The 22,395-nt window shown below is 44.6% G+C and overlaps 1 protein-coding gene across 11 annotated transcripts in view; it reads left to right on the forward strand.

Moving 5' to 3' along the window:
* Window positions 1–22,395, forward strand: part of RBFOX1 (RNA binding fox-1 homolog 1) — a 2,283,260-nt gene that overhangs the window by 719,730 nt on the left and 1,541,135 nt on the right. The gene's annotated exons all lie outside the window — the stretch shown is intronic.

Below are 22,395 nucleotides of genomic sequence, written 5' to 3' on the forward strand. Positions count from 1 at the left end.
ACCCAGAGGGCGCTTAGAAGCGCGGAACCCCTTGTGCGTGGCGGGGAAGAGGATGCTCGCTGGGCCAGCGGGGAGCGCGGCTGTGTTTACTGGCACCGCGATCAACGCCCCGAAATGCAGCCTGGACTCCAGGGGAGGGGGCCGGCTGGGAAACTCGCGACTGGGGAACTCCTGCTGCGCCCCTGGTTCCTTCAGTTCCTCAGAGGAACGTCATCTCCGGGAAGAGAACCCAGAGGTAGCGGACCTCTGCGCTGTCTCTGAGGGCAGGCCAGGGGTCGCCTCTTGTCTGCGCTAATCAAACAATTGTCCGGGGACAGAGACGAGGGTAGGGCTCGTCGGGGCGCAGCTCCCACCTCCTCGCGCCCGGAGGTCTCCTGTCCAGGATGCTCCTGAACCTCCCAGGCGCCAGCTTCAGGCACCAGGAGTCACGCGGAGCCGGGAAGACAGTCAGCTCAGGAGGGGAGGGGAAGACCCTGATCCCATCCTACCCTGGGGCTCCCAACTCCATTCGTTCCTTACTGCCAAGAAACAGGGGTTCATCGCTTCTGGTTGGGCCAGAGTGGGGTGCACTCGCTGGCCCAGGAGCATCAGGGGCGGGGCTGCTCAGGAAGAGCCTGGAGCTTGGAAATCCAGGCAGTCCGGCATCCAACCTCATTGAACTTGGAAAGAAGTGGGGGAGGTGCCGTGGAACAGCTTTGTTTGAGCTGAATGAAACATAATGCATCCTAACTTGGGTTTTCTTCTATAATAATAATGATTGGTTTTATTTTAAAATTTTGTACGTGAAGAGGCCTGGCCTTTACTAAACAAGTTTAGGGTGTGCCCAGCCTGAGATCCCTTCCCTGCATCCCCCCTCCCTCCCTGTCTAGTTCACCCACCTCATTTATCTTTGGTACAAAAAGGGGAAAAGAAAAGATGAGAGGGCTGGATCCTTTCAATTTTTTAGTGACCACAGTGGGCCTGGCTGGAGCCGCTGGCAGAATTATTTTTAGCCAAGATCTTTTATCTTCAGAGGCAAGGACCTGGGGCCTGTGAAGGGTGAAGGTGGGGCTGGCACTGGCTGTGCTGACACACAGTGGGGCTGGCTCCAAATCTTCTTCCTCTTTGAGCTCATCTGGGAGGCCAAAGAATCCCCTAGGATTCCCCTAAATTAGCTTATAGTCTAGTTGGGTTAGGAAAAAAAGGCATCATTCCTTACAGCAGGGGAGGTGACACTTTAAGGGTTTAGAGAGTGGAGCTTTGTGGCCCAGAAGAGTACAGGGCTCCTAGCTTGGTTATCTGCCAGCTGTGTGCCTTTGGGCAAGTTACTTGACCTCTCTGTGCCTCAGTTTGTTCACCTATGAGTTTCGGTATCTCAGTCTGTTTGTCTGTAAGATGAGTTTTAGTGGTAGCTCCGTCCTCAGAGGGTTTTTTGTGAGAATTAAATAAAACAATAAACACTTAGAAGAATGTCTAGCACATAAGTGCCTGAATTATATTAGTTTTCTTTTTTCTTTCCTCCACACATTGCTCTAATTTTTTTTTTTTTTTGCAGTTTTTGGCCAGAGCTGGGTTTGAACCCACCACCTCTGGCCTATGGGGCCGGCACCCTACTCCTTTGAGCCATAGGTGCTGCCCCATTGCTCTAATTTTTGAGCCTTATAAAACCAGGTCTGGGTGGGATAGAAAAGGCAGGTAGCTTGTCTTACACACCTGCATTTCCTTTTAAGTGAACAGCAGAAGCTTCAAGCCCACCCAGCTGTAGCTGGCCTGACCTCTCCAGTTCCAAGGAGGACGAGGTTCAATCTCCCCACTGTCTGGGACATAGGTTGGTGACATTTGACTTACTGTCTGGATAAATGTCCTGAAGTTAAGTTTCTGCAGCAGCATGCATTTCTTCTGCCTTCATCTCCTTGGCCTCCTAGAATGAGAGCATTGCTTTGGTAAATTTATTTTTTAATTGGAAAACACTCCTTTGAAACCTGAGATAGTTTGAAAACACGAGAATTAAAGAATATTAGAAGTGGCTTCATCATTTATCCTGTGAGCCACACATTACAATGACTGTGTTTAAATATAAACTTTTGTGATTAAAAAAAAAAAAAACTGTATGAGCACAACCGTGGTCACTCCATTAAAAAAACAAAAACAAAAACAAAAACCTCTGAGTGTGGGAGTAAACCCATTGATCAGGTTTTAAAAAATTTTACTTTTTATTTTGTTGTGGTTAAGAGCACAGCCCAGGATCTAACCTCTTCATAGATTTTTTTAGGTATACCATGTAGTATTGTACAGCAGATCTCCAGAACTTATTTATGTTTATTGTATTGAGAACACACTTGTAGGAGGTATCTAAAATTGTTCAACTCATCACAGCAGAGCTTTGACCAGGGTCTAGGGGAAGGTGGAAGTGGGGATTTGCTTGTCAACAGGTATGACGTTTTGGTAACATCATAGTGAGTCTTGCTCATCTTAGAACATTGCCCTGTGGCCCCAGGACTTTCTACCCAGAAACCAAGCAACATGTGGGTCTGAGAAGGTTTATCCTCCTGGAATTGACCCATTCTGCCCTATATTCTTTTCATAATAATGGATGCTATTTTTTTTTTTTATCTTCTCCTATAAGATCTGAGCACAGGTCTTCCAGACATCTTCATGTTTCTGATGACTTAAAAAAAAAAAAGAATAGGTTTAGTCCTTTCAGCTAAAGCCATCTAAAGCCATTATATTTTATCAAAGTCTTTTCAGATTTTTTTTATATCCAGAAAATTGAGTCCTCCCTGTGCGCGCACACACACACATATGCACACAGGTGCATATATATCTACACACACATTTCACCTTTCCAAAAATTAGACCATTTTGTTTGCATCCTTTAAGCTGATGTATGGAATAATGAACACGTTCCAAGGGGGAAATCGTATTTGACGCAGAAAATACTTTGGGGATGCGCCATTTCCCAGGGGTGTGTAAGAGAGTATTGAAATCTGAGTGCATTTTCTCTGAAGGACACAGGGCAGCTCCCCCTGCCTTTGCCACCTTGCCTGGGAGTTACACAGTAAGCACAGCCACAAGTTAGTACCAGCTGACTTTGCTAAAACCACCCCTTAACCTTTCACATCCCCACTCACCCATATAACTGTACTGAAGACCTTCAACGTGGAGATGTTTTTTAAGAAACCACGAGGCTCTTCCCAATGTCTGCCTCCATTATTTAAAATACTGCCTCAAGGCACAAGTATAAATATTAAAAGTTTAATTAAAGAATCAATCAGCAATGGAGCTTCAAAATGAGGGGACCCAGGGCTTTCAGATGATGTCAACCATGAATACAGCTGGACTGGGTTGAAAGGCTGGGGGCTATTGTGAAAAATGGCACGTAGAGTTGTAAGGAGAGACAATTGCCCTATATTTTCTATTGGCAGTTGCTGTGAGTACCACCATTAACTGCACTGGTTTGTCAGTGGTCACTGGACACAGAGATATGGGCAGCTATGGCCTGCTGCTACAGATGGGTGTGTCATGTTAGGGGAAGGGATGGCTGACTCAATAAATATTTATTCTGACCATATGGCATGTCACACCTTGTGCTTGGTGGACAAGGCAGATGAGAACCTTGCTTTCTCAGAGCTCCTGTTGTCACAGAGGAAACCAGACGTAGGTAAGACATGGAAATATATTTTTATAAGTATAATGACAAGGGTTCCAAGTGTGATAATGTAGCAATGTGATAGTGAGTTGGAAGGTCCCTCCAACTGGAGCTGAGACCTATGTGAAAAGAAGGATATGTGTGGATCATCCTTGCAGACACCTGCCCTTATGGGTTTCACAAAGCACATTTCACAGAGAGGGACCAGCACGTGCAAAGGCCCAGGGGTGAGAACAGTGATAAAATTAGATGAACAAAGAATGGTCATATAGGCCCTTGGGGCCTGAGAAAGACTTGGGTTTTATTCTACTGGAAAGCCATTGGAAGGTTTTATACATAGAAATGCCATGCTGTATTGATGGCTTAAACATTATGGGGCAATTTTTAAGTACATGTTTTTGAGATGAATAAAGTTACAAGTCATTTCCATAACCCAGTTTGGTCTGAGGACTTAGTGGTATCTGCTAAAGGTAAGCCTTGTAATATCTAAAAAATTAAACTTTTCTCCCCCCCCCCCCACCTTTGTGGGCTAAGAACAAAATTTTCCATTCGGGAAGAGAGATTAGTTTATAGGGAAAAAAGAACCTTGTTTCTCAGTAAGGCTCATTGCGTGTGGGTGGAAGACCCTGAGAGGATACATCTGTCCGCGTTAGCCTACTTAGCGGCTCTTTCTCTGGGGCTTCCCTTCAAAGAGGCGACACCCCCTCCACCTCCTTCCGATACATTTGCTGTCTCCTGGGATCTCCCGAGAACAGCTGTGCACAAATCCTCTTTGTTGACGGTCTTTCCAGGTAGGTTCCTTTCAGAGTGTGGCCACAGGTTTCCCTTGGCAGGTGTGGGTCAGAGTGACGGCAGATCCTGAGAATGAGAAAGATGGGTTGCTCAGGGAGAGCTCTGATCACAGCTGATGATGTCTGGAGGTGGAGACACAATTTGATGGGGAGTTTGGACATCTGGACAATCCACCTTTCCTCCCACGTTGTCCCTAGAGCCTGCCTCTTTATCCCCAGTCCTGGAATTCTGTTCCTGCCCTTTGTATATGACATGAAGCTGACAATAAGTGCACTTGGCTGGAACACATCCTGCACGGCTGCCCAGCACTCGCTACCTCCACGGCTGTGGGCCGTGCTGTGTTGTTCTGGCACGTGATGATCTCCCCACCCTCCCACCGGCTCACCTTGCTCTGTATTCATCCTCAGGTTATAGCTGAAAGGTCCATGGTTCAGGAGAACCTCCCCTTCCCCTGTGTGGATATTCTCCTTCTTTGCAGTCATCCCATCCCACTTCTCACTTTACTTGAGTGACTCTCTGTCTGGTCCTTTTTCTCTTACTCCACCGGACAGTAAACTCCAGGTGGGTCATGCACGCACCTGCCTGGACGTCACCATATCCCTGTGTAGAGCGGTGTGTGGCACAGAGCAGAAACTCCATGTGGAAGGAATAAATGATTCCATCTGAGTTTTCCAGCATGCCTGAGGTTTTCTTTTCAAACACCCATTTTGCAGATAGATAGTGAAGTGTAGGCAGGTATTAAGCAGTTTGCCCAAGGACATCGTGGCAGGTGAGGGGACACGTCCAGCCATTTGAACTTGACAGTCTGAGCATATGGCCCATGATATTAATCATCAAGCTTGCACATGGCCTCTTCTGCTACCTTTGTAAGACGAGAGGGAGGCAGGAGGCCCTGGGTGCAGTGGTTAGGGAGCTCTTGCTACTTGGGTTGCCGTGAGAGGTGGTGCCGAGCCCATTGGAGCCACAGAAGGAAAACAAGGCCCTTGTTTCTATTTACTGCAACATCACTTTACTGTTGTGTAAGAGCCTTGCTGGAGGTCTGCGCTGGTGTAATGGAGCTCTTGTTTTGCTGTTTCTCTCCTTGGCTTCCTAAGGCCCAGGGGGGCCTGGAGCATCTCTAGGCCTCTGTCTCTAGGCAATGCTCTGCCTGTAATTTTTAAGGCAGTTATTGGGCCACCTGGCTAGCTACAGGCAGTCCTGGGCATTGTACACTCACATCTGGAGCTGCTCTGATAACCCCCCAAAATGCAGTTAGGTGGGAGCCACTGCTTCCTCCATCTAATCCCTGTCACCTGAGTCTGCTCCCCTCTTTACTTCCTCTGAGCTCTAAATTAGACCTTTGCAGCATAATAGATGAACTTGGGCAGTCACCTTGCTCATTGCTAGTTCTGTCTTTCCTTCCGGTGAATTTCAGGATACAGATTACCAGAGATGAGGGCGTGGACTTAAGGTGTTCAAAATTGCCTTCTTCATGTCATCACTAGTACGGTCATAGCCACCATTTATTGGGAGCTCCTTCCGTGCTCTCTTAACTCTTCATGGCAAACCTTTTATTGTACCCATTTTACAAATGAGGGAACAGAGGCCCAAGATTAAATGGCAAAGGCAGATTTCAGGCTTGACTTCAGTTGCTGCCAGAGCCCCTTTGCTTCTGTCCTTTGCTCCGTGCCAAGAGGGCATGTTAGGTGGGAGAGGAATAGCAGAGGAGCCTTGAGAAGGCAGCAGGCAGTGTAGGGCAGTGGTCAGAATGTCAGAATTAGACTGTCTGGCTCGAGATCCGGCTCCATCACATTCTAGCTCCATAACCTTTTGCTTTCTATAACCTCTCTGAACCTCATCTTCCCCTGTAAGTAGAGATAATAATTATTTCTACGTTGTAGGGTCAGTTGGATGATGAATTGTTTTTGCAAATTATCTTAGCAAAGTGCCTGGCACATTCTGTGTGTTTCGTGCACGTAGGAGTTGTGGCGCTCGCTACCATGATAACCATTAATATTATCATTTAATAATCACGATATCATGATTATCGTTGTCATTGTTGCTAGAGTTTCACAATTCCTCTAGGCAGTGGGATAGTTGCTCTGAATAGTCCCTACATTTTCCTCTTGACTGTAACCGAGGTGATAAATTGAGAGTGCAGGGGAAGAACCCAGCCTAGCTGCAAGTGTATGGGCAGAGAGCTGACAAACTCCAGTCTCTGTGAGGAGTTCTGCCCGCAGAGGACTGCTGACAGCAGCCATATGCACCGGCTCTGATTGATTGGCAGAGAGAAACACTAATTTATTAGGCTCGTTATGAAAAGTGACAGAGCAGGGTATGGAGATGGCTGATTCAGCATCAGTAGCCCTGGCCAGATCCCAGGGATGCTAGCAGGGTGTTTGCTTCTCTTGGGACAAGTCCCTGTCTTGATTCTGGGGCCGTTGCTTGTGTTCTAGAGTGAGGTTCTTTAATACGCCTGTGGCATGCTTCACTGTCTCGGCGCCGTGAAGAACACTTCTTTTCTTTCAGCACCCTCAGAAAGCTGGGTCCAGGTCAGTTTGGTGCTGCTAGCTTTTAAGGTAATGGCATGTCAACAGAAGCTATTGGAATTATTATTATTTTTTGAGACAGAGTCTCACACTGTTGCTATAGAGCTGTGTCATCACAGCTCACAGCAGCCTCAAACTCCTCCTGGGCTCAAGTGATCCTCCTGCCTCAGCCTCCTGAGTAGCTGTGACAAAAGAGGCCACCACAAAGCCTGGCTAGTTTTTCTATTTTTAGTAGAGATTGGGTCTCCCTCTTATTCAGGCTGGTCTCGAATTCCTGAACTTAAGTGATCCACCCACCTCAGCCTCCCAAAGTGCTAGGATTACAGGTCTATGCCAGAATGCCCAGCTGGAAATATATGGACTTCAGAAAAGCTTTGAGAAGCCCAAACTCCCTGAGAGCCAAGGTGGAGAAGGACAAAAGCTTTGGAGCCAGGCCCTCCTCCACATGTGTAGCTCCAGATTCTTCCATCTTCTAGCTGTGTGACCTTGGGCAAGTTACTGTACCTCTCTGAACTTGTATTTCTTTATTCAGAGGCAGAAGGTTTTGCCTTTGATGTCCCAGAGTGAATTAAATCAAGCAGTAATCACATAGACTTCTCAGAGCCGTCACTCCTTGTCCATTTGTTTACCTTGTGATGTTCAGACAAGGGCCTCTCACTCCCAGCCTCTTTGATATAAAAGGTTTAGTCATTAGTATGCCTGTGCATCTCAGAAACATATTTGGTTTCCTAGTGAATTTCATTCATTTCATTTCACACATGAAACTTGTCTAGGTTTTGACTGTGTGATCTTAAAATAACCTTTGAAAGGACTTAATGAGAACAAGAAACCATCCCTCTCCCTCTATAAACTTATTAATAGTTCTATTGAATTGTGCTTTGATGTTCTCAGTTTATAATGAGAAATGTTATAAGAAAGCCATTTGACCCCAAATTTTAAAAGACAAGTTTTATATATGCACACAGAAAAAGAACAGACCATTCAGAGGGAAGTTTAAGAATTGTTACCCCGGAGTCTAACACTTGAAGTAAAAAAGAAACAAACATGATGTTATTGAAAACAAACATGGGGACCCAAGAACAGGCAAGTGACACAGAATTCATACTCTGTCCTCTCCTTGACTGTGGTGAGATATATATACGTAAATATATATATTTTTAAATTTATGATTTATTTAGTTTTTTGAGACAGAGTCTCTGTCACCCTGGGTAGAGGGCTGTGGCGTCCTAGCTCACGGCAACCTCAAACTCCTGGGCTTAAGTGATCCTCTTGCCTCAGCCTCCGAGAGTAGCTAGGACTACAGGTGCCTGCCACATTGCCCCACTGCCCCACTAGTTTCTCTATTTTTAGTAGTGGTGGGCTCTGCCTCTTGCTCAGGCTGGTCTCTAACTCCTGAGCTCAAGGGAGCCTCCAGCCTTGGCCTCCCAAAGTGCTGGGATTGCAGGCCCGAGTGCCCACGCCCGGCCGACTGTGATGATATTTTTGAGGACTCTTGTTGCCTATCACTGTTACGTCAAATTTTGGGATCAGAAAGAGTTTTTCCTTCCCTGAAGTGCTCATTGGTATTTATGTACTAGACACTCTGAGAGAAATAACTGGTCCTGTTCCCTTTTCACAAAGTCTGCCAGGAAGCTCAGAGCTGATTTCACAGACCAGTTAGGGCAGCATGCAGGATTTGATAGCATGGATTTTGCATATTAACCTCACATTTGACTCGAACTGACTTCCCTATCATTTTAATTCTCACCTTTTTTTTTTTTGTTGAAATTTATGTTACTATTCATTTTAGAAAATCTCGGCCAGGCGCAGTGGCTCCCTGTAATACAAGGATGGGCAATTACAAGGACCTAAGCTATTAGGCAGGAAGGTCAGGGAAGGGTGTCCAAGGAGAGACATAAGGTTACATCTGAGTTGAGGCTTGAAGAATGAGAAGGACCACGCTTTACTACTAGTGGGGAGAGGGGAAGGACCCAGGTTGTGGAGAGGCAGCAGCGTGTTCAGAAGCCCAGGGGAAGAAGGAAATGGCTCTGTACGACCTAGACCAGTGAGGCGGCCAGTGCACCTGGCTGAAACGGGCAAGAGCTTGACTCCTTCCATTCCTCAAACATATTGGAGGTTGGTGCACAAGTAGGCTGCAGAACACACCCTGGGGATAAGGCAGTGTGTATGCATGAGTGTGTGCACGCGTGGAGGCATGCACTCATGTGTCTGTGAGAGTGTTTGTGCATGTACATGTGTGCATGGACTGTGCACATGTGTGTGCCCGTGTGCTGCAGGAGGAAGAGAGGGAGCAAGGTGCCCCTGGGAACGGGGAGCCGCGCCCCTGAGAATTCTGCGAATCCCATGTGCAGAGAGTAGATCTGTCTCACCCTGAGACTGGGCTACGGACTCACCCTGTGTGTTGACGTGGTACGTTCCATGAGCGACAGCTCACAGGAGTGGAGCCAGAATGCAGCTTTATGGGCCTATCCTCGGAGCATCCATGCATTTTAAGGAGAAAATGAAGCTCTTTTGTTTACCTTAGTCCTCCCTTAATCAATTCCTTTGTAGATTCCATGTTACTATCAGGTATCTTTTTAAATCTGGGAAATGCTTTTGGGATGTCAGCATTTCAGAGTCTATTTTTGGGATGTCAGCATTTCAGAGTCTATTTTTGAGGATTTTTTAAAAAGCAAAATAGAGATCCTTTGTCCCCCTTTCCTAAAGTTTTAGGTGTCCTCACTTTTTAATCCATGTTTCCAGGCCTGCTGCTTCCTTAGCTCCGAGGTTCCTCCTTTCTGGCTTGTCTTGAAAAAGGAGCACAGCTGGGGTGTGGTCCCTGGGTATCCCTCATTCATTCACCATGTTGGGACAGGGATGGGTGGAATTGCCATTTATATGATGGAAGTATAAAGCAGAGGAAACAGCTCACATAATTTAATTTGTCTCTAACCCAACTCTTCTACTTATTAAAATATCCCAGCTACTCGGGAGGCTGAGGCAAGAGAATCGCTTAAGCCCAGGAGTTGGAGGTTGCTGTGAGCTGTGTGAGGCCACGGCACTCTACCCAGGGCCATAAAGTGAGACTCTGTCTCTACAACAACAAAAAATAAATAAATAAAAATAAAAATAAAATATACGAGATAAAATTATTCATTCTGTGGCCCTCCAGCTTGCTTTATGGAAAGGAGGGGGATCCACGGTAGGCCGCAAGAGGCTCTCGGGCTTCTGTTCCTTGATAGTTTTCTCTTTACGTAATTTTGGGGAGCCTACAGGGGTGTAATAATTTTGCTAGGCCATGATGTGCCTCTGTGCCCGAGAATAAATAGAGAACAGTGTCTGGAACAAATGCTTGTCTTTAAAAAAAAAGTTCATGAAATGCCAGCAGATGTCAGTGTGCCCTTGCCATTTGATGTTTTTTTTTTCCTTTTAACTTTTTTAAAGCAACATTAATTATTTTCAGTAGCAAAAGAAACACAAGTCAGAAATTAGGAGACAGGAAACAGTATTTCTTAGGTTTGGGGAAAGACCAGCAGAACTTATTTCAAAGGGTGAATCCTCTAAATCGGCTGCACATGTAACACAATTTGTCTTTCTCTAGAATAGTGGTTTCTATTTCATTTTATTTTTATTTATTTATTTTTTTTTTGTAGAGACAGAGTCTCACTTTATTGCCCTCGGTAGAGTGCCATGGCGTCACACAGCTCACAGCAACCTCCAACTCCTGGGCTTAAGCGATTCTCTTGCCTCAGCCTCCCGAGTAGCTGGGACTACAGGCACCCGCCACAACGCCCGGCTATTTTTTTGTTGTTGTTGCAGTTCGGCCGGGGCCGGGTTTGAACCTGTCACCCTCGGTATATGGGGCCGGCGCCCTACCGACTGAGCCACAGGCGCTAGAATAGTGGTTTCAAAATTCAAAGCCTAGTGCAAGTTTTTTTTCCCCCTCTTCTTTTTTTCCTGCTCTCCAAGCCATTGTTCAGAGACTAATAATAGCCCAGGATCCAGCTCAGCTTCTGAGAACCCACTGGCTCTGCTAATTGATACAGTTCTTTATTAGAAAGCTGGAGTTTGCAAAGGAAGGAGGGGGGAGGTCAGGAATAGCCTTTTGGTTTGTTGTGTGATTTGGGATGAGAACCCCTTGCAGTTTTCCTCGTTGTTGCAGAGCACAGCAAACTGTGCGCTAACAGTCAGCTCCTTTGCAGACACTGGATTAAAAATGAGGGCGCCTGTGGCTCAGTGAGCAGGGCGTCAGCCCCATATGCCGAGGGTGGCGGGTTCAAACCCAGCCCCGGCCAAACTGCAACCAAAAAATAGCCAGGCGTTGTGGCGGGCGCCTGTAGTCCCAGCTGCTCGGGAGGCTGAGGCAAGAGAATCGCGTAAGCCCAAGAGTTAGAGGTTGCTGTGAGCCATGTGACGCCACGGCACTCTACCCGAGGGCGGTACAGTGAGACTCTGTCTCTACAAAAAAAAAAAATGAGGGCATCTCTACAGAAGAAGATTTAACTTCTTTCTAGGCAGGGGGCCGATGTATGTTACTGGGCATACCTGATGCTTTTTCTCTCCCCTCCCCATCCTCTCCCCTCTTGGGTTTTTCTTCCCCGTGGGCCTGTAGTTGTTTATATATTGGTTTCATATTAATATTGAATACATTGGATACTTCCCCCCTATTCTTGTGACACTTTACTAAGAAGAATGTGTTCCACCTCCATCCAGGTAAACCTCTCCATCTTTTCTTACGGCTGAATGGTACTCCATGGTATACATATACCACAGTTTGTTAATTCATTCATGAAGGCTCCGCCTCTTAATTTTGTTGCATGGGAGATGAAGTTCCAGCATGAATTTTTGGAGGGGACACAAAACGCTCAAACCGTAGCAGAATGTTTCACAGTTCTTGTCAATTGCTGTTTTTTGCTAACACTTTCCATCTGCCAAGCACTTTGTTAAGAGCTTTAATTACATTTTCACATCTTTGTCCTCAAAACAACTCTGTGTGGTAGACCCTGCTCTCATCCCTGTTTCAGAGAGAGGGGTGTGGGGGCTGAGAGAAATCAGGCGCTTTACTTAGGGCTGCATGGCGGGTGGTCAGGGCTTGGATTCATACTGGGGGGGGGGAGGGCAGCTCAAGGGCGGAGCTGTGCTGTTGTGGTGTGTCTGAGCCAGCAGACGCCCTATCACGGACCATCACTAGATTTAATCTCAGCTCTGTTGCACTGTTGACATTTTGGCTTGGATAATCATCTGATATGTAGGGCTATTCTGTGCTATGTAGGATTTTAACAGCATCCCTGGGCTTTACGTCCTAGATGCCAGTAGCTCCTTCCTTACCCATCCATGATAACCAAATATGTTTCCGGGTTTTGCCAAATGTTCCTGGGGAAAAGGGTTGACTACTGTTGGAAACCATTGACGCAGACAAAGAGCAAAATGTGCTCCAGCATACGTCTCTTAACACCGGAGACATGGGTTTGAGGACACACGTTGTGTCTGATGTCAGGCATCTTCCATTCAGCCATCCCAGCCAAGGGACATGCATTTGGTTCCTTCCCGAGGGTGGAACAGATGGGCTGCCCCTTGCTGTAGATGCCAGTCAAGGAAGCAACAAGATGGTGTTACTTAAGCCACTTTCATGCTTCATTCCATCACAGTAACATTTCCCAACGTGACTTTGTCTTTTGACATGTGGTTTCGAAACGTCCTTGAAAAATCATCTGGTAAATAGACTTATAAAAAAATCATGTTTGCAACTATAACCTGGCGTGTATATGACCCAGGATTTCTATTTGTGCATTTTCCTCCGGAGCTTGGTAATGCTCTCCCGTCAAAATGGCAAGCGAGAGGCTGCGGCCACGCCAGCCCCTACACGTGGCGGACGTTGATAATCACTTCCTTTCCCCCGTCAGAGACGCTTCCTTAGAACCCTCCATACATCACTTCAGGTATATATTGTCAGCCCACTGGAATTACTATGTGAAATAAAATTTATTTGCCATCCTTATTACACGGTGCCTTTTAGGCTGAGAAGAAGAATTACGCTTTCCAAAGAGGCAGGCTTATCATGAGGTATTAGCTTATTTCTCAGGGACTTTGAGAAAAGTACTTGATGGATAGGAAGAGATGTTTATTCTTAAAGCATTGGGAGTTAATATCCTATTTCGTAACAATAATTGAGCAGCTGAGGAATGCTTCTATTACCCAGGTGCTTCTCATGCACCGTTCTTTTGTATATTGTTTTTGTTATAACCTCTCTCCCCCCCAAAAAAAAAAAAAATTAATCCTCTTCCTTTTTAAAGCCCTATGAGACAGCCAACTGAGGTTGAAACAAAATGTTTTGTATACAGGGGGAACCATCACGATTCCCTCAGCAAAAGACATTGGGAAGCTGTGGGACATTGCTGGAACTATGTCATTTCTCAGCATGGGGCATGTGAGAAAACTTGAAAGGGAAGGGAGCCCTGGCCATCGGAGACCTCCAGAAGTAACGTCTGATCATAAAAGCACTGAGGCCGGACTGCTCTGGGAAGGGGACACGTGTTTCAGACTTGAAAATGCTTTAAGGTGGCACCTTATAACCATCCATTCTAGCATAATGTTTAATTTCTCTTTGCTTTTTTTTAGCATTAAAAAAAAAGGGATGGAGGAATTACAACGGAATTGTTGGCAACTTGGTAATTGAGTTAAGTTGACTAACCTATGGGTAAACCACCACCACTTAGCTCATTTTAACTCACCTCTTTCTGATTCTAAGAAAATAGACAAAAGTGATCTTGGGAATAAAAGATAGTAGGTTGGGAGATATCTTTCTTTGGGACCAGCGTACCGTGTCTTTCTCCACTTCTAGATGGTTTAGTCCGTGTGGGACAGGAACAAATAAAACAAATGATCATCTCCCATTTCTTCTTCTAAGAAGGGGATTTCTAACTTGGGTTGGAGGCACAGATGAACTTCGGGGGCTCACTGAAATTATATTTAAATTGTAAGCGTAAATGTTTGCATCCAGGGAGAAGGCTCAGAGCTTTTTTTTTTCAAATCAGATTCTCAAAATGCTATGGGACAAAGAAAATTAAAGAGTGCAACTTGTTAGAACAGTAATTTTTGCCCTTGTGTTTTGGAGACAGAGTCTTATTCTGTCACCCCCCATAGAGTGCTGTGTCATCATAGTTCACTAAAACCTCCAACTCCTGGGCTCAAGTGCTCCTCCTGCCTCGGCCTCCTCAGTAGCTGGCACTACAGGTGTGCACCACCACGCCCAGCTGCACTTTTCTTTTACTGATACATAATTAGTGATGGGAAAAGACTAATACAGCCCAAGCACCTCACCTGTTTTACCTTTATGGTGGGAGTCGGTGCTGGTGGGGGGTGGGGAAGTGACAGCTCAATGGAATGTTGAAGGGTCCTGTCCACTTGTATGTAGAGGGAGAGGTGAAGCCCTCTAGTTTAGCACTAGAACTACACGTTTACTTGAGTCACAACCTGTGTGTGTCTTAAATTCCAGTTACTAAGAAATCACCAGCCAAAAATGCAATCAATGCTAAGGTGTTAACCAAAAACCCCATATAAACCACAGTAACATCATCATGAAACATCATCTTGAATACCACTGAACAGCTTTGATGATGGCAGGAGATCCAAAAAATCCTCCCTGAAAATACCAGGCATGGTGGCCATGTGGGCATGCACGGGAGAATGTCTGCCATATTTCTATGAGATTCTTGATAGGTGGACTGCTTGGAACAATATTTAACTATGATCCTTAGTGAACTTTTGTAACCATTTACGTTTATTTTTTAATATTTACTACTTTCAATTTTTGAAGTCTGCTTACTCGGTAGAATACTATTGTTGCTACCCGTTGGTCATTTATAAAAAAAAAAAAAAAATGCAGGTTTGTAGAGTACATAACGCTGGTGAAAAGACTCGCATTTTTGGTTTGGTCAGTAGCACGTCATGAGCAACCTCCAGGTGTGTGTGCTTCAGCATCATAAATGATTGCTCTGGGATCCTTGAGCAGATGCAAGCAGGGCCCTCTCCTATAAAATCTTCATCCTACACATAACCCCATTTTTGTCTGGGAGACACGAAAATCCATATTTTCTAAGCTTTTTTTCATAAATACTTTCTTATGACTGTGTTAGACCAAAGCCCATGTGTATATGCTCCAATCTTTGTGTTATATCAGTATCTCTCTCTGCCCAATTCTAGGATATCACTATTAAATAAAATTTAGTGGTCTTTCCAAACCTCTTCATTGGCTGATGTGTGTTGAAAGGAGCCCATCAGGGACCTCTTGTACATTTTGGGTTATACGAGAGTTCTGACAGTTAAGTTGGTGAACTTGCCAATGTGCCCATACTTTGCCAGCTCATAACCTTGATATATGGGTGTCTCACAGCCGAGCTCATGTCAACACGTGGTGGCATCTTGCTGAGCGGCTTTCATTATCGTGCTTGTGTGTTTTTGTGGGAGATACAACCACAGCTCTGATGGTCATTCCTGAAAAGAGTTGCAAAATTACTTTGGAGGGTAGACTAGGCACGCTGGCATCGGTGCATAGAACCCCAAGGAGAGGACTTCAGAAGTGACCACAGTGATGTTCAGCAGTGAGGTACGTAGCATTTCTCCTAGGATGAGTTTGTGAACTTAATCGTCAGGCCTTCCTATACATTGATATACATGAATTATATGTGTATATCAATGACATACATATATGAATGAAGGAGCACTTGGTAGGACAATTTGTGACCTATTTTATTAAACAAAATAAAGAAAATTCATTTAAATGAAACCTGAGTTGACCGCTTTAGAGCTTTGACTTTTATTTTTCTTAAATGAATTCTGCAGAAAAGCTAAGCAGGATGATTTACCACTTGGGTGGCATTTTCAGTTACCCTTCTTATTTAAAGTCACTCCCAACAATTGTCGTAGATGTGAATGGCCGTGTTTTTAAATAACGTAGATCCTACTGGGCTCTTGCCACAAGGCATTTTAGTTTTTCTCTGAGCATCAATTTCTGTAGGTGGACAAGTGCCACAGCCTTATACAGCAGCCAGTGGCCTCCGCTCTCTCCACGCATCCTGGTTTGTGAACAGAAAATTCACAAAAAAACTAAAAAATTAGTAAAAATGCTGAATCCTGCAGAAAAGTTTCCACTTCCCAGACCAAGCTGTGTGCATAGCAGGGAGAAGAGACCAGATGGCCAGTGGGTTGAAATCAGTGGAGAACCAGCTGGGATGCATGAGAGGGCATTTCCTCCACCACTTCCCTGGAAGCCCGGTCAGGGCACGTCCCGGAGCTCTGAGCAGGACGCGGGGTGTCAAGGTCATGACCTCTGTCTGGCTTTCTGGACTCTTGGATGAATTGGAGTTGGATTGGAAATTGGCAGAAAATCTGAGGATAAGCTCTTAGGTTCCTGCTTGCTGGGGGGAAAAAAAAAACAACAAAAAACGTGCCAGCTTGACAGAAGGTTCGAGGGCAAAATGCTGATGAACAGGAAATAGCCATATTTCCCTGCATTAGCACCAGCTTGGAGACAGAAGTTCTATGAGGAGGGCACATGATTTGGGTGGTTTTAAATCCCAAAGGAAGGAATTTGTCCCCCCTCCCATATAAAGTAACCTTTCGTTGCCACTGAACGATTATGCATTTTTAGCCTGCCAACTTCTGCAACAGTGATCCCTCCATCCCTGATTTCACCCTGGGTGTATGCAGTTATTTTGAGGTAAGGATCACATTTTCAAAGTCTCCCACCTCGTCATAATGTTTTCTTAACATTCTTAATATTTCTTTTTTAGCTCTTCCTTTTGGATTAATGTATGGGTCATCTGTGGCTGCATAAAAAATTAACCCAAGCATGGCAATAATTAAAACAATCGTTTGGTATTTCACACAGTTACTTAAATCAGGAATCTGGGAGCAGCACAAGTGGATGGTCAGTCTCAGAGTCATTCCTGAGGCTGTAGACAAGACGTTGGCTGGGGCTATGTCATCTGAAAGCTTGACTGGGGCTGGAGGATCTGTTTTGTGTGTTTGCTGGCAGACCAGAGCCCTTTCATGGCTGTGGGTCAGAGGCTTTAATTCCATGCCACCTGTTCCTGTCTATACATGGCAACTCTCTGTCTGGTCTTTTCTTTCTCTGCCACAAATTAGAAGAATAAGGGTTGCTTTGGCCCACACGTTAACTAAGCATATCCAATGAAAGCTGATAAGCAAAAAAAAAAAAAAGTTCCGTGGGTGGCACCTGTGGCTCAGTGAGTAGGGCGCTGGCCCTATATGCCAAGGGTGGCGGGTTTGAACCCAGCCCCTGCCAAACTGCAACAAAAAAATAGCCGGGCGTTGTTGCGGGTGCCTGTAGTCCCAGCTACTCAGTAGTTTGAGTTAAGAGAATCACCTAAGTCCAGGAGTTGGAGGTTGCTGTGAACGGTGTGACGCCACAGCACTCTACGGAGGGGAGGGTGATAAAGTGAGACTCTGTCTCTACAAAAAAAAAAAAAAAAAGTTCCGTGCATACTTTTTGCCTTATCTGGCACCATAGACAAAGAGAACGGACCCCATATATAATCAGCATGTGGCCCATGGGCTGCAGGCTGGACACCCCTGATTTTGAGCAAGAGGCAGAGATACAGGGACCAAGACCCAGTGTGAGTTTCTGGGGGCAGTCTCCTCTCCTGCGATCATCAGGCATGTGCGATACATTTGTTATAATCCATGAACCAATATTAATACATTTTTAATAACTAAAGTGGTAGTTTACATTAGCGTTCACTCTTTGTGCTGTACAGTTATGTTTTTACTCCAATACTTTTATTATGGTAACAAACACAAAAAAAATAAATTTGCCATCTTAATCATTGTTAATATATAGTTTGCTGGGATTTAGCACATTTGTATTTTTGTGCGGCCAGCACCAAAATCTGTCTCCAGAACTTGTTTCATCTAGCAAAATTGAAGCTCTGAACTTATTAGATAATGACTCCTGATTCCTTCCTTTCAGTACCTGGCCACCACTATTCTACTTTTCATCTTTATGATTTTGACTATGCTAAGTAACCCAGATACTTGGAATCATGTAGATCCTTTGGCGACTGGCATCTTTCACTTGGCATCATGTCCCCAAGGTCCATCCGTGTTGTACCATGTGTCAGCATCCCTGCCTTTTTTCAGGCTTTATAATAAATATTTTATTGTATAGAGCCACCACATTTTGCTTATCTGGTCATTGTTGGTGGGCACTTGGGTTACTTCCATCCTTTAGCCATTGCGATGACAACTCTGTGTGTTTCAACAAATGAATAATGTTATGGGAAGAATCAACATTGTTAAAATGTCCATATTACCCAAAGCAATATACAATTTTAATGCAATCCCTATTAAAGCTCCACTGTCATACTTTAAAGATCTTGAAAAAATACTTCGTTTTATATGGAATCAGAAAAAACCTCGAATAGCCAAGACATTACTCAGAAATAAAAACAAAGCAGGAAGAATCATGCTACTAGACTTCAAACTATACTATAAATCAATAGTGATCAAAACAGCATGGTACTGGCACAAAAACAGAGAAGTAGATGTCTGGAACAGAATAGAGAACCAAGGGGTGAATCCAGCTACTTACCGTTACTTGATTTTTGACAAGCCAATTAAAAACATTCTGTGGGGAAAAGATTCCCTATTTAACAAATGGTGCTGGGTGAACTGGCTGGCAACCTGTAGAAGACTGAAACTGGACCCACGCCTTTCACCACTAACTAAGGTAGACTCTCACTGGATTAAAGATTTAAACTTAAGACACGAAACTATAAAAATACTAGAGGATAGTGCAGGGAAAACTCTTGAAGAAATCGGTCTGGGCAAGTATTTTATGAGGAGGACCACCACCCCCCCGGGCAATTGAAGCAGCTTCAAAAATACACTACTGGGACCTGATCAAACTAAAAAGCTTCTGCACAGCCAAGAACAAAGCAAGCCAGACAGCCCGCAGAATGGGAGAAGATATTTGCAGGTTATGTCTCCGACAAAGGTTTAATAACCAGAATCCACAGAGAACTCAAATGTATAAGCAAGAAAAGAACAAGTGACCCCATCGCAGGCTGGGCAAAGGACTTGAAGAGAAACTTCTCTGAAGAAGACAGGTGCACAGTCTACAGACATATGAAAAAATGCTCATCATCCTTAATCATCAGACAAATGCAAATCAAAACTACTTTGAGATATCATCTAACTCCAGTAAGATTAGACCATATCACAAAATCCCAAGATCAGAGATGTTGGCGTGGATGTGGAGAAAAGGGAACACTTCTATACTGCTGGTGGGAATGCAGATTAATACATTCCTTTTGGAAAGATGTTTGGAGAACACTTAGAGATCTAAAAATAGATCTGCCATTCCATCCTGTAATTCTTCTACTAGGTATATACCCAGAAGACCAAAAATCACATTATAACAAAGATATTTGTACCAGAATGTTTATTGCAGCCCAATTCATAATTTCTAAGTCATGGAAAAAGCCCAAGCACCCATCGATCCACGAATGGATTAATAAATTGTGGTATATGTACACCATGGAATATTATGCAGCCTTAAAGAAAGATGGAGACTTTACCTCTTTCATGTTTACGTGGATGGATCTGGAACATATTCTTCTTAGCAAAGTATCTCAAGAATGGAAGAAAAAGTATCCATTGTATTCAGCCCTAGTATGAAACTAATTTATGGCTTTCATATGAAAGCTATAACCCAGTTATAACCTAAGAATATGGGGAAGGGGGAGAGGGAGGGGAGGGAGGGGGCAGGATGGGCAGAGAGAGGGTGATTGGTGGGATCACACCTGCGGTGCATCTTACAAGGGTACATGCGAAACTTAGTAAATGTGGAATGTAAATGTCCTAGCACAATAACTAAGAAAATGCCAGGAAGGCTATGTTAACCAGTGTGATGAAAATGTGTCAAACGGTCTATAAACCAGTGTATGATGCCCCATGATCACATTAATGTACACAGCTATGATTTAATAATAATAATAATAAAATCCGAAAAAAAAAAAAAAGAATAATGTTATGGGCCCAGTTTCTCACAGAACAGTGTTCCTGTCTAAAAAACCCTCTTGCTTCACTTATTCTTTCTCCTGCTCCTTTCCTGCAGGTTCCTGGCAGCCACTTCTCTGTCTTGCCTTTTCCAGAAGGTTATGTAGTTGGAATCACGCAGTACACAAGCCCAGTAGGTTTTATGCTCTAAGTGCTAGTTTCAAACACCAGCACTGCTGCCTCATTCTATTTGTTAGAGACACCATCAGCCCACATGCTAGGGGAGGGCAGTCACCACCTGACAGAGGGGAGAGTTGTCCAAGGATTTGCGAGTGTGTTTTAAACCACCATAGTTTAACAGGATGACGCTGGCCGTTCCAGCATTTATGGAGTATCTACTACACCCCAGGCACCATCCTGGGTGTTTTATGACCATTATTCACTTAGTGTTTACACTGATGCCAGAAGGTAGCTGCCATATTTACACCTTGGGTGCCATGCTGAGTATTTCATATGCCTTATTTATTTAGCCCTTACAGTAATCCCATGGGGTACTTGCCATATTTGCCATTACCATTTTATAGAGGAGAGAACTGTGACCCCTCCAAACCAGCCCCAACGCAGACCTCAGAAGTGGCAGATCCTGGGACAGACCCAGGCCAGCCTGAAATGACGTCATGCTGCTTCCTTTCCGTCCAGGGGGAAGTCTTAGCCTAAGGCTCAGAAGACATCAGTGGAGGATGATGCCACTACATCTTCCAGTTCCCCCTTCATCCTTCCCGACTGTCTTAGCTTCCAGTTGCTGTTGGAGCAAATTACCTTAAACTTGGAACAGTGCAAATTTACCATGTCAAAGTTCTGTACACGCTCAGAAGTCCAGCACAGGTCTGGCTGGGCTGTGCAGTCAGGCTGTCAGCCTGGAGGCTCCAGGGGAGAATCTTTCTTCGGACTTTTGAAGCCTCCAGAGGCCACCACTCTTCCTTCCCTCGCAGCCTGCCGCCGTTCTTCAAGGTCAGCAATGCCGCGTCTCTCTGTCCCGTCCCCTGAGTAGCCATCTCCTCTGACTCTCTCCTACCTCCCTCTTCATCTTCTAAGGACCCTCATGATGATATCAGGCCCACCCAGATAATTCAGAATCATCTCCCTGTCTTGCCGTCAGCTGATTAGCAACCTTAATTTGTCTGCAACTTAATTCACACATTTAACCTACAAGTATTCCCTGGCTCTTGTGACTGGGAGCTGGACATCTTTGGGGGGCCAGGAAGAGCCTTTTTGCCTATTTTCTCAGGAAGCTGATACAGAAAGACTACACCCCGGGGGTCCTTTGCCCTTTAATTTTCTTTCGAGTTCTGCTTATGGGCAATTTTGGCAGGAGGCTGGGGGAGGGAGTTCAGTGAGGTCAAGGTGCTTATTGTCCCCATGTCCTCCCTGAATGGCAGAGTGTCCTTCAAATACAGGCCACTGCTTTCGCTCACCAGGTAGCCTCTTTGCCTTTTGGGAACCCATGACTTTTTCTTCCCCTCAGCCATTTTGGCCTGGGAAAAAATCACCAGTCTGCTGCTACTAATTCTAGGTGGTTGCACACCCTGTGTGGTTTCCCGATGTTCTGCCTATACCTTTGAAAATAGTACTTCTGCAAGTAAAATCTCCTTAAACAGTCCTAATTTGAGTATGCCATCTGTTTCTTATAGAGACCTTATCTGTTCCAGTGATGAGGGGTATTCATGTTTGAAGTTAAAACAAACAAAAGAAAGGTATGTCTTAATTTAGGGTGAGCTAGTTGCAAATTTCAAAGCGTGGTGCTGAAGCCCTTGACAGAAGCAGTAACATGAATCCAGAATTCTGGGGTACTATGTGGTTGTCATGAACCAAGTTATATTCCTTTGCCCAAGCAAAGCTTTCTGCCTTCTTAACCAAGAACTTCCTTAGGATGTAGAATGTTCATGCTTTGAGATTCTCCTGGCACCTGTGTTACAAAAGGCAAGGAGTTTAAGAACACTGCCTGCTCCCCATCTCCTAGTTGGGGCAGGTTATGGCGCTCATCTTATAAGAACTGATTTAAGTTTAAAAATAATAAAACAAAAAGTCCAGACAATTCCACAGGTAAGCTAATGAGCTAATTACAGATAGTAGTTTCAAAACATTGGCATTTCCCAAGTAAATAGCATCTGCCTTTGATTAAGGTGTGAAATTTTAAAGAGGTATGAAAAGATGGGTAATATCTTCAGGTGGTTTCCTTTTTGTTTTTTGGACTGTGAAAGAAATATTGTAAATGTCCTTATGTGAGTTTTTCTGTGAGAACCATGAAAACTAAGTAACACATACCAAGACCCTCCTTTGGCCTGAGTCGTGAGCTCCAAGTTGCTCTTCTCTCTGGGGTAGAGCCTGGCACATTGTCTGCAGAGCTAAGGTTTTATCAGTTTTGTCTTTGTTTATCATGTTTCTGAA

The sequence above is a fragment of the Nycticebus coucang genome, chromosome 12 (assembly GCF_027406575.1).
Source record: "Nycticebus coucang isolate mNycCou1 chromosome 12, mNycCou1.pri, whole genome shotgun sequence".
NCBI lineage: Eukaryota > Metazoa > Chordata > Mammalia > Primates > Lorisidae > Nycticebus > Nycticebus coucang.